This window comes from Periplaneta americana, chromosome 14 (assembly GCF_040183065.1).
Source record: "Periplaneta americana isolate PAMFEO1 chromosome 14, P.americana_PAMFEO1_priV1, whole genome shotgun sequence".
Classification (NCBI taxonomy): Eukaryota; Metazoa; Arthropoda; class Insecta; order Blattodea; family Blattidae; genus Periplaneta; species Periplaneta americana.
Window position 1 is genome coordinate 54,077,289 of NC_091130.1, and position 16,540 is coordinate 54,093,828.

The 16,540-nt window shown below is 35.3% G+C and overlaps 2 long non-coding RNA genes across 3 annotated transcripts in view; one reads left to right on the forward strand and one right to left on the reverse strand.

The window, feature by feature from the left end:
* LOC138713286 (uncharacterized) overlaps positions 1–16,020 on the reverse strand; it is a 219,583-nt gene extending 203,563 nt beyond the window's left edge. The window contains exon 1 of the long non-coding RNA XR_011335819.1: positions 12,849–16,020. This is a non-coding gene — a long non-coding RNA (uncharacterized lncRNA). The remainder of the gene's footprint in view (positions 1–12,848) is intronic.
* The window catches only part of LOC138713285 (uncharacterized), a 30,900-nt gene extending 14,733 nt beyond the window's left edge, over positions 1–16,167 (forward strand). Inside the window, exons 4-6 of one of the 2 annotated variants that reach the window (XR_011335818.1) lie at positions 240–349; positions 7,533–7,775; positions 16,027–16,167. This is a non-coding gene — a long non-coding RNA (uncharacterized lncRNA). The remainder of the gene's footprint in view (positions 1–239; positions 350–7,532; positions 7,776–16,026) is intronic. The other variant, XR_011335817.1, reaches the window with a different exon arrangement.
* Positions 16,168–16,540: the final 373 nt, after the last annotated feature.

A 16,540-nucleotide genomic window follows, 5' to 3' on the forward strand; every position in this document is an offset into this window, starting at 1 on the left:
AAGTACACCTATTCATTAAAGTTCAGGTGTTCAGCCAATGACAAATCACCTTTGTACCATTATAAAACCGAAAGTATAGATTATTCTCGGACAATTAGCGAAAAGTCACGGAGGCTGGAAATCCAATACTGTCGCAGAAGGTTATGTTCTGTTACTATAATAATTAGCGTTAATTGTAAATAATATTCAAATAAATTCAATTTGTCATCTCGTTTTTTCAATTCTAAATCAATTTCCAGGTTATATCAAGACTAATGTTCATCTTATTCTCTACGTTATATCAAGATCAATGACATTCGGCCTCGGAAAAAATAAATACTTTCGCGTCTGCGCACATCTCACAATTCAGGTCAGTTCGCTACTCACTTACATAACCATGACATGAATACTTTTGAATAATTTCAAGTTAGAAATATGGTCGAGCATAAAAAGTTGTATGAAACTTGCCTATAATGGTAATTAAGACGCTCGTATGAAAATTATGAAACTCACTTGCGCTCGTTTCATAAACACACATACTTGCGTCTTAATTACTACCATTATAGACTCGTTGCATAATGTACTATTAATTAATTAAGTTTTCAGCTATAATTTTAAACTTTAGAGGTAATTCAGCGCACGTGAGGCGATGTTATGAAAGTGGCTTTGTTATTCTATAATACTGGAAAGGAAAGTCCAGATATCCGGGAAAAGAATTTATCTCACTGGTCTGTTTTACCACAAGGCATTTCCCACAATGAGTTTGAAATAAACCAGTTTCATACGAATAAAAATTCACTAGAAAAATATGATAAAATTCATAAGGAGTTTCACAAAAATTAATCTGTAAAAAAAAAATACTATTTCATAAAAATGACTTTTTTTTTACTAATGGCTGATACTTGACTGTTCATCATTCTCCCATATGAAGCCAGTTGTGTAGACCAATTTACCGACAGAGGCGTTGCCCAGGGTGCGCCATAGGAGGCTCGTCTACGCTACACCCGCGATGAGATATGATGATTAGAGACCGGATTTTAAAGGGAAAATTTTTCATCAAAAAAGGAGAAAAAATTGATAGTTATAGCCAAAGAAAAGGACTTGAAAAAGGACTATATTACTCTCCAAAACACACTTCAGCACATTCATGGATATACATTGGGACACACATTCTTACATTTATCTCTTCACAACATAAGGAAAGTGCTGTATTTAATCACACTCAACATTTCAATATATTTCAATATGATTCTGCCTCTTTAAATGTAGAATGTCTTTATAAACAGAAAATGACCGCTCAACATCAACTGAAACCAGAGGTGAAAATTTTCTTTTTATCCTGAACCCTAAATCAGCACACTTTATTAGTTTTTCAATGTCTGGAATCAGAAGAAGAACGATATTTATTTTCGCTTGCTCAGGAAGTTATAGGCCTATCGGAAGAAATATAGGAAAATTATCTAACTGTTTACGATATTCTGTAAAAAAAATGGACCAAAATAAGAGGTTTTTTTAAAAAGGAGGGGAAAAGGGAATATGGACTAAAAAACGGAAGAAAAGGGAAGTCAAAATCACATAATTTAGTCGGTGGAAGATAGTTTTGAACATCGTAATTAATTATTTTATGTTTCGTGTTGAAATAAAGAAAGGGATTCCCTTTAATATCTGGTCTCTAGTGATGATGATTTGTTGGAATGCCACATGAAAACTACTATGTTACCTAACCACGGGCTTGCCCAACACAAGTCATAAAATAATGGGAAGTACGCCGGGGATCGAACTCGAATCTACAGGATTACAAGTACAGCTTACTAGTCATTAGACCATCATGTTAGTTTCATAAAATTTAAATTTTCTATGCTAGCTGAATAATGAATACACAGTTATGTTGTCTAATGACATGGCCCTTAACTTGCCGTTAATCGCTCCAGATCTCCGAGGTGGTTCATAGATGTCGCTAGTGCCGAGAATTGTAGGTCACTTAGTTCGTCAGAGACTATACAGAGTGCGCTACAGGCGGTGGATCTATATTACACTCAAAATAAATGATAATCATAATGGTGATGATAATGAATTGTTGAAATGTTACAGGGTAATCGGAGAAAACCCCTGTGTTGCCTCTACCACGGGCTCTCCCAACATAAGTTATAAATTCAGGGTGAATCGACCGGTATTTGAACCCGGGTCCCCTGGCTTATAAGCCCAGCGCGCTAGCACTGAGTCACTGTGGCGATTGCAATTAATAAAATATGTCAAACAAAGACGATTAAATATTTAATTCCATGTATGTAGAGTCAGTGAAGAAACGTTCCTATCAGTGACGCAGATAGTCCGGATCGAGTTCTGGTGAGGTCTTGGATTTTTCATTGAAAGTGACAATTGGACGGAGTTACACAATAATAGACCAACCGACAATTTGAAAAAACCAGATATTTGCACAAATCTGTTGATGGCAGATTAATTTAACTCTGAAAAAGATCGAGAATGCGATATCTGAATTCTGCTGCTATTTATAAGCAAAAATTCGTTTATTGCATAAAATTCATTTATTTATTTTGCTTTGAAATATTAATTCAACTGGTGGTCTCTTATTAAAAATCGGTTAGCCTTTTTTGGTATTATTTGTGCTATGTTTTGTAATAGTATGAATGTTATAATACTTCTTGCATAAAATGTTTTATAAAAAGATAGATTTATTTCAATGGCCAATATTTCGAAACAGGTTTTTGGCGCTTGGATCACTGTTGCTAAACACCGTCCAATTGTGGAGGGCAAGGCCGCAGTTGAATTTTTATGGGGGTCTCCCGTTTCCCCATGATAGGCATCAACATCATTCCGACCACTCTCTATTTTAGGCATTCTCGATCTCTAGTTGTCGAATTACAAAAGGAGCTAGCCTAGAGTCATATGTGGTTGTCCGCATGAAATCTTAGCACAATCAGCTAGTATGTTTGAGAATACGCTTAATCGAGGATCAGCATAATAGTTCTCTCAGGTGAAGGAGAATATCCCTGCCTTCACAATTATCATCTGCAGGAATAGAGTAACTGAGATGTAAAGGCCCTCATATAGTTGAGATCTGTCTCGATACATGTTGCAAGTATGGGCATCGCGATATTAATCGACTGTCTCAACACGTCCCAGTATCAGCACAGTCTAGTATATACAGTTACGAAGCTCAATACGTAGTAAATATGCATATATAGATAGTTGCTAACCAATAGGATCGCTAATATCGCCTCATTACAGACAATTTGAAATAGTACTGGCATAGTCAATTGTTCCTAGCACCCTCACAACTCAAGCTTCGTGATTATATACTAGACTGTGGTATCAGTATCAGCTGGTAGCGTCACCTGTATTATTATCCAGAAACTCCGATACCAGACAAGTGTAACTGATACAGATGTATTAATAATATCACTACTGTCATCAAGAACCAATAAAAAATATACACAAATTGTTTTGCTTTTTTAAAATATTCCTCAATGAACACAATCAGAAATTTCCTGAATTCTCTTCTGGATATTCAGTCGAGAAATGCGCAGTTTTTCAAAATTAATTAACAACTTTCATTGGACAAATTATTTCAGTCACCTTGAACATTACGCTTTTAAAAAACTCTCCCACGTTGGAAGGCTTAAGAGAACGAGCTATTTCGTTCGCCACTAGATAGCTGGCTTCCTTACATTTATTTATGTCATCTTTCTCTTCATGACGATGATTGAAGGCTGATTTCAGTTCTTGGAGTTTAATAGCTCACTTCATTACTACACTAGCACGTAATATTCAATCAGTTTCCCTATATTATTATTATTATTATTATTATTATTATTATTATTATTATTATTAAATCAATAACTAGTAAATAACTGATAATAGTCATCAAAAGATTATAAAAAGAAATTAAAATGGAGATATAGCGTAGTAATTATTTTATCATTCAAGGGAAAATGTAGGTCTATATATATATATATATATATATATATATATATATATATATATTGAGGCACGTATATAAGAATTATGGTAACACTTGCTGATAAATAATAATAATAATAATAATAACAATAATAATACCTGTTATGCCTATGTATTCAGCGTAAGGCCCTGTAATGTCGCTTCTATATACTACTACTAACTGAACTGTTGAGTAAAGCAACATATTACATTTTCTCCGACAGAACAGCGAATAAATTCCTCTTCCCATTCTTTACGAAACCTTCTGCTCCTGCTCGTAGAGACAGAGGGCTTGTAGAGCGACATGGTACCGACACTGCTTACCTTCAGTACGTGAGCGAGACAGAGAGCAATGTACAGCTGTCAAAAAAAAAAAGTGGCCGCACTCGTGAACAGCGAATATTTTCAAAGTGCACTTCGGGTCGCGGCGATGTTACACGATGCATGTGCTTGTACAAGCAGTTCCGGAACTATGAAAGTGTTCCATATCTACGCCTCGTAGACTAACGGTAGAGTGCTTGTTTAATGATTCAAAGGTCGTGGGTTCGGGCCTTCTTCAAGTTTTCATTTTATTTTTTAATCTTTCTTTAGCGATGTAAATGATATTCAAATTATCATTTATATCCAGTTATCGTTCTTTATGGATATCACGTTATTTATATTTTGTTATCGTTCTTTAGAGATATGAACAAAATTCAGGTCATCATTTGTATTCTGTTATCGTATTATAACGATATGAATAATAATTATTATTGTATTTCCAATGGAGGTTAGCCGTATTTTACATATGTATGTTAGGGCTATAGTTTTATACACAAAAAAGATAAGCATAAAGAGAAATGGAAAAGAAAATTAAATTAGCTTACGCGATGTAAACAAAACGTAAACAATCCGTAAATTAGGCATTGCGATTGCAAAACAAATATCAGGTATCAATTTGAAACATACAAAAACATTAACAACACACATACGTAACACTTCCATAACACAAATATGCAGCTTTCCGTACCATACAACATAAATTAATACACAATAGTCACACAAACACAATCAAACCATAATTACGACATTGCGACGACATCAAGCATCACATAACTGACTCACATACATAACAAATCAAGCATCCGTTACAACACATACACTTCAACATAGTAACCACACTTTTAAAAGTTACAAATTTGGCTCCAAGAAGAATAAATAGGACACTGTTACTAATTACTATTCTTATACAATTTCTTAAATACATCTGTAATAAATCTGTGAAATTCCGATATGAATAATATTCACGTTTTTTATATTGTTATCGTTCTTTAGCGATTTAAATAATATTCAAGTTATCATTTATATTCTGTTTTCCTTCATTAGCATTATAAAACAATATTCAAGTTATTTATATTGTTATTGTTCTTTCGCAATATATTAATTAAACAAACCGATATTTATCATTTATATTCTGTTATCGTTCTTTAGTGAGACTGTATAAATAATATTCAAGTTATTTATATTGTAATCGTTCTTTAGCGATATAAATAATATAAATTTAATATTAGGTTTGGAAAAATCCAGTTGCATAATACTGGTATTAGTTTTTCTTTTTGTATTATTACATACAATTGAACCACAATAAAATGAAAAGGAGTAACGAGGAATTGAACCTGAGACGTTGACATCTAAATTCCGACGTTCGTCCGCTGACCTACGAGAGCAAAAGTGTGGAAACATTTTTGGAAAAATTGGCCCAATCACACTCTAAGATCTTCTGATGATTCGTAGAAGCTAGTCCAGGATGCTGGGGGCAAAGGCTAATTGAGATTTCCCGGTCTCTGACCGGGTCAAACATCCTGATAGAATTAATATTTAACCCTTGCCGTGACTTTCGGTGAAGTCCGGAGGGCCCAATTAGTCAAATCCACTCTCCTCATCTCCACGCTTGGGCCCCTTGGAATTTAATAAAATGCGAAAGAGATTGTGGTGTGCGGAAAGCAACGGGATGTTACCGCATTTAGGCCTATCCTTCCTAAGAAAACTGCAAACATGAGCAAAGGAAGCTTTTAATAGAAGAAGAAGGATCTTCTGCGGACCTCTGGAAAAAGAACTAAGGAAGAGACTAGTGAAGTGCTTTGTGTGGAGTGTGGGATTATATGGGGAAAGAACATGGACATTACGACGAAATGAAGAGAAACGAATTGAAGCATTTGAAATGTGGATGTGGAGAAGAACGGTGCGTGTAAAGTGGACAGGCAGAATAAGAAATAAAATTGTGTTTGAAAAAGTGAGTGAAGAAAGAATGATGCTGAAACTGATTAGAAAGAGAAAAAGGAATTGGTTGGGTCTCTGGTTGAAAAGAATAATAGACGACATTAGGATATGTGGATCATATGCGGAGACTAAGAGGAAGGCAGAAAATAGGAAATATTGGAGATTGCTGGGTTTGCAATGAAAGACCTGCCCATGGACAGAACACTTCAGAATGCCTGGAATATCGTGTCTAAGAACAGTCGCTATTTGCAAAGACTAGTCAATTCCATGCCCACTCGACTGCAAGATGATCGAGATAAGAGGAAGATAGACTAAATATTGAATTGTGGTCTTTTGTTTTGTTTTTTGAACGATTAATTGTTTGAATGTTTTAAGGCCGACGCCAGTAAATTTGTTATGTTTATGCCACGAAAGATATTTTATTGAGAATAAAATCTTTTTTCTTTCCATTTGCAGCCACAATATCATAATGATAATGATAAAGTCATGGCATAATATATTAATGAACCTGATGTTAATTACTAAAATAATCATAAAAGAAAAAGGAGCCATTATGTCTAGTTTGTCTCTCTCAAAAACAGAACAAAAAAGGACATAAAAAGCACGAGGTTGTAGTCGAACGCAGGACCTCATGAATAAAACGCCTGAACGCTACCATTATGCTATCGAATAACACACAGCATACTTCAATTATAACTGTAGATATCAGGCAACGTGGTCCAACAACATGTAACATCGCCTGTCTCCGAATTGTAGCGAAGATACCCGAAGGGAACATTGATACAGGAGAGCGGCCACTTTTTCTTTTGACAGCTGTACAGGAAACTCCCCTTACTAGTATGAATGTCTTTGATTACGCGGTGTAATCACGATACCCAGTTTGGTCACCGCTAATCTAAGTGGATGGAATCTAATAATAATAATAATAATAATAATAATAATAATGATAATAATAATAATAATAATAATAGTAGCAGTATTAGTAGCAGTAGTAGTAGTAGAAGTAGTAATAGCAGTAGTAGTAGTAGTAGTAGTAGTAGTAGTAGTAGTAGTAGTAGTAGTAGTAGTAGTGGAAGTAGTAATAGTAGTATTATATAGTAGTAGTAATAGTAGTAGTAGCAGTGAAAGTAGTAATAGTAGTAGTATTATATAGTATTAGTAGTAGTCGTAGTGGTAGTACAATATTAGTAATAGTAGCAGTAGTATAATGTTGGAATAACTCACTGTCCATTACAACACCGGGTAGCCCCACCATCCATCATGAGCCACGAGCCGCTATCAAATAAGTCTAAGATCTTTCCTTTTCGCTAACAATGGTCAAACCTATTTTACAGCATCCGTAGTTCCTGAAGATGGTCAAGATACAAGTGATGATATTAGTGACAATTCTCGTGGCGTGTTTAGTTGCATTACCAGCGGAAGGAGGCTACCATTGCCCGCCGAAACGGTGGCGTCATCTTGCAGGGAGAAGATGTTACAAAAATAAGGACTGTGACAAAGGACAGGTGTGTTGTCCTAAATCGAGTAAATCGGTCATCAAGGCGTGCTACAAGTCTCAGAAATTATGATTTCAAACGGTAAGTGTTTTCCTCTTTCAGTTTTGCTAAGTTACGCTCAATGGTTGCAAAGAATAACAAAAGTGAGCAATGTACAACAATAGTAATATGCGTTACAAGAGCGGTATGTTGACGTTTTCATGTTCGAGGAAAAGATTGAAAAAGCGAAACGTAGTTGAGCTTTTTTAATTTCCGAGAACATGAAAACAAACATACCGCTCGTGTATCGTACATTATTTTGTGCGAAGATAGTTTATTACATACCTGAAAGACGAATTTCTAATTAGTTGCAATGAAATCTCCATCTTGGTTTCTGTTTAATGACGGCAACTTCGGAAAACCAAAATATCTTTCTTCAACATTGTTGCTATAAAATGTTTTCTGTGTTTACTATACTCCAGCAGGCCGTGATATACGTCTGTCTTTTTTTCCCCAGTCTATAAATGCGAACTTAAAACAAACGGTAAGGTTATGTAATGATTTATTTTTCATTTTAATATTTTAACAATATTATTTATATAACATATTGCAGTAATAACATCGGCATCTGGAATCTTGTTGATTTTTTCAAGGCTTCCTTAATGTTACTTGCATCAGGAATGAAATAAGTTTCGTGGAGTAGTAGACTTTACTTAATTTTTGCAAATATTTAAAAACAATAATTAATATTGCAATTTAGGTGAAATTGCAGTGGTAAGTTTCCAATTTATAATTATTACTATGTTAAACGTCTCTAAAAATAATATGTTAAAAGCCTAAAGCAGTAAAATGAATGTCGCGCTTAAGCGGTAAGAAGAGGGAAATTGTTATGTGTGTTACGTTGGGAATACTGAATGTGGTATTTCACACTTACCGCGTATTGGTTCTGTGCGGAAAACAAGCAAATACGCACGATCTCGCATAAAACAATTTACCGGTAACACTTCACTAATTTTCAATCAGCATGTTACTACATTCTAATATATACAGTCACGAAGCTCAATACGTAGTAAATATGCATCCACAGATAGGTGCTATCCACTAGGATCGCTACTATCGCCTCATTACAGACAAATTCGAAATAGTACCTGCACAGTCTATTGTTCCTAGTACCGTCATAAACTCAAGCTTCTTGACTGCATGTATTATACTGTGATGTTACCATATTACAAGGAGGTTGTTATCAGGAACAATCGAAGCGTTTCTTCAAAAGCCGATAACTACAGTTTAGTGTTTTCATACAGTTTAGACAGCTAAAATGATTTTTTTCTTTACAATTGAAAGTACAGATATCTTAAAAATGTTTTTTTTTTTTTTTAACATTTACATAGTGAAAAAAATCGTTAAAAATAATTACAACTTTCAAGACGAAAGAAGTTAAGTACTCAAAACTAGAGTTGAGGCAGATATCGGTTTTTGAAAAAATGTTCCTCAGAATATTTGGAGAATAGGAAAATTCCTCAATTTGCTTGTTGTAACTCAAAATAGTTATTTAAAATACCTGGAAGTGATGCAAATTATTCCTCACGCATGTACTTTGGGATGCCTATTGCGCAAGGAGACTTTACAGCAGTGACAGCAAGTAACTCTTCCAAAAATTCGCATACTGTTACAGTCGCGACATCCTGACGATTGGGTTTGTAGAAAGAAAAAGCTAGCCACCGGTGTAGCTCAGTCGGTTAAGGCGCTTGCCTATAGGTTTGAAGTTGCGCTCGGGCGCGGGTTCGATATCCGCTTGGGCTGATTACCTGGTTGGGCTTTTTCCGAGGCTTTCTCCAACCGTAAGGTGAATTCCAGGTCATCTATGGCGAATTCTCGGCCTCATCTCGCCAAATACCATCTCGCTATCATCAATCTCATCGACGCTAAATAACCTCGTAGTTGATACAGCGTCGTTAAATAACCAACTAAAAAAATACAATTAGAATTATAATTAGTCTCGAATACTTTTCTCAGCAAAAATAATTTCCCCCTAAACGTTAACATTGTTTTACTCGATGAGCGCTATCCATACTCTTATTGGGTGAAGACAAGAAGGAAATTCTATCACTATGCAACGAAATATATAAGAAAGGCGATGGCCTGAAGATTTTACGGAGTCTGTGTTGCTGCCAATACCGAAATAAACAATGCCAAGAAATGTAAGGTGTGCAGGACTATCAGCCTGATATCGCACTCGGCGAAGATTCTCCTGCGAATACTGAATCGACGTTTATATTCCAAGATGGAAGGACAGTTGGAAGAAGAGCAGTTCGGCTTCAGAAAAGGAAAAGGTACAAGGAATGCAATTGGGCTACTACGAACAATCGACGAACGATACCTAGAGAAGAATAAAGAAGTGTATAAAGTATTTGTGGACTTAGAAAATGCGTTTGACAGAGTGGATTGGAACAAACTGATGGACATCCTGAAGAAAATAATTATGGATTGGAAAGACAGGAGGCTGTGCAGTAACCTATACATGAAACAACGATTCAAAGTCAGGATAGGAAGTGAAATAGGAAGAGAAGTACGACAAGGATGCCTTTCATCATCTACCCTGTTCAAATCTACTTGGAGGATTTGGTGAACTGTTTTCAGAACATGGGAGGGGTAAACGTAGGCGGAAGAAGAATAAAGTGCATACGATTTTCTGATGATATGGCGTTGTTTGCAGAAGACGAGACGATACTAAGAGATGTGCTACTGGAGCTAAATGACAACTGTGAGCAGTATGGGATGAAGATAAATGCAAACAAGACGAAGACCATGGTTGTCGCAAGAGAAATAAACAAGGTAAATTTCCGAATTCTAAATGAGGCAGTAGAGAAAGTGGATAGCTTCAAATACTTGGGGTGTACTATAAGCAGTAGGCCTAATATGAGCTGCTGCCAGGAAGTCAAAAGTAGGATAGCAATGGCAAAGGAAGCTTTTAATAGGAAAATGAGCATCTTCTACGGACCTCTGAAGAAAGAACTAAGGAAGAGACAAGTGAAGTACTTTGTGTGTAGTGTGGCATTGTATGGGTCAGAAACCTAGACATTACGACGAAATGAAGTGACACGAATAGAAGCATTTGAAATGTGGATATGGAGAAGAATTGAGCGTGTGAAGTGGACAGACAGAATAAGAAATGAAGCTGTGTTGGAAAGAGTGAGTAAAGAAAGAATAGTGCTGAAACTGATCAGAAAGAGAAAAAGAAATTGGTTGGGTTACTGGCTGAAAAGAAACTACCTACTGAAGAATGCACTGGAAGGAATGGTGAACGGGAGAAGAGTTCGTGGCAGAAGAAGATATCAGATGATAGACGACATTAAAATATATGGATCATATGAGGAGACTAAGAGGGAGGCAGAAAATAGAAGAGACTGGAGAATGCTGGGTTTGCAGTGAAGAATACTTGTGTGTGCGTGCTTGCGTGTGTGTGTGTGTATGTGTGTGTGTGTGTGTGTGAGAGAGAGAGAGAGAGAGAGAGAGAGAGAGAGAGAGAGAGAGAGAGAGAGAGAGAAAGTTATAAGGAATGATTTATCCCTTTGAAATTTTCAATAAAATAATCGGTTTTCTTGCGTATAAATAAAATGATTAACACGTATCGCTCTTTCCAATCATTAGGAAGTCTGTAACCGTACTGCAGTGACTAAGAATGAAATGTGGCTCTTCAGACCGAGTGCGTGTGTGTATATTCCTAGGTTAGTCGCTAATGCGTTGTTGCCAAATCATGCAGACTTTCAGCTAAATTTTCTATTTAAGTATGCATTTAATTACAAAACACATAATAGTTTGTTATATTTTATTGACCACCTCACAGTTATATCACTTTGAATTCATTTTTGAGTTCCAGTAAGTCAAATATATTCAAATGAAACAACATGAAAAAGTTCAGTCTTTTGACTTATTTTTAATGTAAAATACTGGAATAGTTATTTTACAATTACATTATTGGAGTTAACGTTTTCGCCCAATTATGGGCATCTTCAGATATAAAATTCTGATATCTAGTGCCTATATGATAAATAAGCAATGCATATTAAATATTGACAAATATGAAGACATGTTCAAGGTTAAAATAATAGAAAATGATATAAGTTTAAAAAGCAGTATAAAAGGTAACATTACATATGGTGTATATAATTATGCATATTTAAATAAAACGACGTATGGAAATAATGCGTATTATTACTATTGTTGAAAAATTGAACAGAAATGAAAATCAACTGATTTGTAGAAATGACACAGTGATGAATTTAAAAACTTATTAAATATGTATATTTTTATTTTTTATTTATTTTATTGGGTTATTTTACGACGCTGTATCAACATCTAGGTTATTTAGCGTCTGAATGAAATGAAGGTGGTAATGCCGGTGAAATGAGTCCGGGGTCCAGCACCGAAAGTTACCCAGCATTTGCTCGTATTGGATTGAGGGAAAACCCCGGAAAAAACCTCAACCAGGTAACTTGCCCCGACCGGGATTCGAACCCGGGCCACCTGGTTTCGCGGCCAGACGCGCTGACCGTTACTCCACAGGTATATTTTTACATGTGTACTAGGTTAACATGTCTAAAATAAAATAAAAATATATGGTATGAAACAGGTCTTGTGATTGAAGAAAATGATAAGTAAATTAAAGAACAAATATACATAAAAATAAACGTAATATAAATTAACTGGAAAATATGGCTTTTTTTAACTGGGATACAAAAATTTAAAGTAATAACTTCCATTGTGTGTAATGAAGCTTCCATTTCACCACTAAAGCTTGTTTTAAATTTACCAACTGAGGCGTACAATTTAAAAGAGTTTACTGTAGGCATCAGCTCCTTTGTATTCACTCTTTTCCGTCAATGAACCGTCCGTGTAGATGTGAAGTTAATCGTGATCTGGATATGAAGTATACGGGGCTATTCACGAGTTTCGTGGAAAACTTCGGGAAATTATTGCTGATAGCATTTTCGTGAAATATTTGAGTAACAACATGTATCTTATTTCAAACCGTTATAAAGTTATAATAATTTTTAATGGCGGCAATAAATCTTTCATTTTGGAAAATACGGGAATAATATCCTCAATAATACGCCATTAAGTTGAACAATTATGAAAGTGATACACTTCCATCAACTTCCTTATTTGACTAACCTGTGTTCAAAAGTGTTTTCGAAGACGTCTCCCACAGCTGCGCACGAACCGATCTCGTAGCCTGCAGTAGGTGAAACCTGTTCTCCCCGCGTGTAGTAATTCTGCAATTGAAAATCTAAACGACATCTTGAACGCACTATCAACTGTCAAACTACGAAGAACGACTGATACGAATTCAAGTCAAGCGAACCTTGAAATGGGGTGAATGAAACTGTGTGCGACAAACAACCCCGAGTAGCCAAAGTCCGCGATGTCAGAGCACTGTGACGTCAGAGCAAGAGCTTGTGCTAGTAAACAGAGGCACGTGTGGTTCATAAGAGATCGGTTAAAAAAAAACAGATGTAGATCTCTAACCTTTGTGAATAGAATCCCTGTTAATATAAACCTTTTTCTTGCCTATGGTCTCCGCAATCACATTTTTGTACAAAACTCGTGTATTACCGTGTATCGACTTTACTACTAACAGGTCTTTCTGTATTATTATTATTATTATTATTATTATTATTATTATTATTATTATTATGCTTCGTATTCCAGATACCTAAAGGCTAAAGATACAGACATATTGGGTATATAGTACGCCGAACACAGGTAATGCAACGGAGAAGGATATAAACAAACAGGTGGTCACAGCGTGTTAGTGGAGTACAGTCAACTCCCGACATTCTGAAGCTATACTAGTAAACACATGCTTGAGGCATGATGTTCGTGAATAGAGAGCGGAATTTAGGCAAAAACCTTTTTTTTTTCCTTGATACATACAGGCTTGAGATTTAATATTTACATTTTTATGGAAATATAGCTATAAATAAAGGGGTTTTATAATGCCTGAAAATATCTGTTTCGGAGTTAATGCCTTTTTTAAGTTTCTTTTTTTAATTTTTGCATCTTTTTCGTAACTGTTTACTGTTTTTCTTAACATCCTGTACCGTTTACATTCCAAGACGGATAATAGCAACTAAATAATAAATGTTGAATCTTACACTAGTGACATTCTTTAACAAAAAGAAATATTTTTTTATTTTATAGAGCCTAAATAAGGAGTTTAAGAGCCTATTTTAGGCGCCTAAAATGCCAATTTTTAGGGCCTAAAATTCCGCTCTCTATTCATGAATCATGATCTTTGCAGTGAATAATAACGTGCATTCGTAAGTTACTGAACTTGAACATATGCGGATGTCCTTTAAAATGATTTTATATTGCAAGAAATTCTTTCAATAGCACATGACGTTATTGGTTCATGATATAGTACAAGATATTCCTATTGTATGATATTTTTTTCGTGTTTCATTAGAATATAGCATATGTCGTTCATCGATGAAAACCCACTAATTTTCTATGTACCGTACTTTTCTAAGAAATTTCCTAAAGTATAAATTATTTGATTTTTTAACTGGGATGTTAGCACTGAACATCATGGTAGGCTACACAAATCCATGCTAAACGTCGAGTTAATAATACCTTCATAATTTTCAGATTTTGATGGTACTGGTTCTTTTGGATTACGTTTACCACACTTTTGTGTCTATTGGAGTGTCTTACAGTGCACTATTTCTGTAACTTTTACGTTTATTTTACACAATTTATAATATGTAATGTTGTCTATATTGACAGTGACAACATTAGTTCAAAAGTCCTCAACTATGCCCTGCAATATTACACGCTTGAGCGTCTTACCTAAGGCATTTTACCTGGAATGAATCTCCAGTCAGCCACAAAGATGTAGTTATATAATTAATACGCCTAGTAAGAGCAGTGAGACTACTCACTATGACTGAGTTCCTATTTTATCTTTCTAGAGGAAGAGGGCAGAGGATGCATAACTATTTTGTATACGAAAGTACCTGTACCTGTGCTGTGACGTCACATAAACTTTGAATCGCGCAACTTCTTTCCAGTTTATAGGTAGCTGGAATACGGAGCTTAATTATTATTATTATTATTATTATTATTATTATTATTATTATTATTATTATTATACAGAATGTTAAAAAAGTATCCAATATTTTAGGAGGTGATAGCAAGCATCAAAACAAGAAAATGTCTAATCTACATGGGTCCTACGACACATACTGTACTTGCTGAGATCTGAACACTTGTTCATAGGAGGTGCTCAATGTGATATCCATTCATGGCAATGCATTCCTCTGCCCTACAATACAGCAGACTACCAGATAATCATACCATAGTTGACACCCCTGGCATGGAATAATGATACATCGCAAGGAATACTGAAAACAAAAGTTTGGTTGCGGATATGAGCGGGGTTCAGCAGAGATGGTGTTATGAATTTTCGTAATCAGCATGTGTGGGCTGATGAAAATCCCAATTCAGTTGAAGAAACAAGGCATCAATCAACCAATGGGCAGGCTTTCTTGGAGATAGATTAATAGGGCCATACTTGCTACCACAGAGATTAACTGGGGATCGTTATCAGGACTTTCTTATGAATGTATTAAAACAAATTTCAAGGAGTGCGTGATTCCTTACGTTAAAGGGCATAGAATGCATTGCCATGAATGGACGTGTCATTGAGCACCTCCTATGAACAAGTGTTCAGATCTCAGAAAGTATGTGTTGTAGGACCCATATTTATTAGATATTATTATCTCGTTTTGGTGTATTCTAGCACCTCCTAAATTATTGTATACTTTTTAAAACCCTGTATACTCGTATTTGATGAATGTTATAATTCATATTCACGTCATCCGCATTGATTTAAACACATAATTTAATTCATCAAACGTCACCGCAGTAACAGAAAGTATGACCAGATTTCTAGAACGTCAAGCACATAAACGTTTTAGTAAAAATTATTAACTTTTATTGCTTTTTAAAGTGTTCTTCTGGTTATATTTCTAAGAAGTTAAAATTGTTGGCAGTTCGTTTATTATTCTCAACGTGCATGAATATAGGCACTCGATTCTAGTGCCTTTTAAAGATAATACCACCGGAAACAAAAATTCAGAGTTCTGATATTAACTGCATTATCGGCGGATTACGCGTACAGGTCTCCTTAATACATAAGTTATAAATGTATCTATGTATATATCTCAATACATGGCGACTTCAGTAAAAGAAAGAGAAACAAATGCACTTGTATGTCTATTATAATTTATACATAACTTTTCCTTCATTTCCATTCATTTAAATAAGTACAATAATTTTCTTGTTCCAGGGCAAAAAAGGCATCAAGTAGGCTATTTTATCAGCCACTAGAAGGAAGAAACCCATATATGCAGAGAATAAGATGTGTCGTATGTAAATCTGTACCAATGAATTGTTTTGTAAATTGAATTCAATAAAGAATAAAACCTAATCTTATTATAACTGTACCTACTTGTGACGATTCACTCTTAGTGTTCTGCACAAGACAGGTCTTTCACTGCAAACCCAGCATTTTCCAATCTTTCCTATCTTCCGCCTTCCTCTTTGTCTCCGCATACAATCCAAGTATCTTAATGTTGTCTATCATCTGATATTTTCGTCTCACCCAAACTTTTCTTCCCTTTACCACTCCTCTCAGTGCATCCTTCAGTAGGAAGTTTTTCTTAGCCAGTAATCCAGCTAATTCCTTTTCATTTTCCTGATGAGTTTCAGTTTCATTCTTTCTTTACCCACTCTTTCCAGCGCAGCTTCGTTTCTTATTCTGTTTATCCATTTCACACGCTCGTTTTCTCCATATCCACATT